Raw genomic sequence first — 727 nt, 5'->3', positions numbered from 1 at the left:
TCGCAATTTTGCCTTTTCCTCTAATCTCCCTCTCTGTTTGTATCTCCTTCAGAATTTTCTCTTTTCTTCTTTTGCTATTCCTTCTTTTGTAATCGCCCTCCCCTTCTCATCCTCATTCGCTATCTTTTCCCCTTATCCTTCTTTTCGCAATTTACTTCCTTGATATACCTTTTCTTCTCATCTCCCTTTCCTTCTGTTCCTCATTCGCAATTTCCTCTTTTCTCCCCTTGCTATGCCTTCTCTTCTAATCGCCCTCTCCTTCTGTTTCTCCTTCGCAATATCCCCTTCTCTCCCCTTGCTATGCTTTCTCTTCTAATCGCCCTCTCCTTCTGTTCCTCCTTCGCAATATTCTTTTCTCTCCCCTTGCTATGCCTTCTCATCATATCTCCCTCTCCTTCTATTCCTCGTTTGCAATTTTCTCTTCTAATCGCCCTCTCCTTCTGTTCCTCCTACGCAATTTTCTCTTCGAATCTCCCTCCCCTTCTGTTCCTCCTTCGCAATATCCTCTTCTCTCCCCTTGCTATGCCTTCTCCTCTAATCTCCCTCGCTTCCCCTTTCATTTCACTTGGTTTTCCCCGCCTACGTGCTTTGGAAAATCTTTGACAGTTCCTCCCCAAGGAATGTGTGTATATTCTTCTCTCACTCTCTTTCTCTTATCTCGTCTGGCTTTCAAGAAATCAACACCAAAGCTTTATGTTATCTTGAAGGTTGATATCGGAGTTAGCTC

The sequence above is a fragment of the Penaeus monodon genome, chromosome 33, assembly GCF_015228065.2.
Source record: "Penaeus monodon isolate SGIC_2016 chromosome 33, NSTDA_Pmon_1, whole genome shotgun sequence".
Lineage (NCBI taxonomy): Eukaryota > Metazoa > Arthropoda > Malacostraca > Decapoda > Penaeidae > Penaeus > Penaeus monodon.
The sequence above is the reverse complement of the archived record's forward strand: the minus strand, read 5'-3'. Positions refer to the sequence as shown.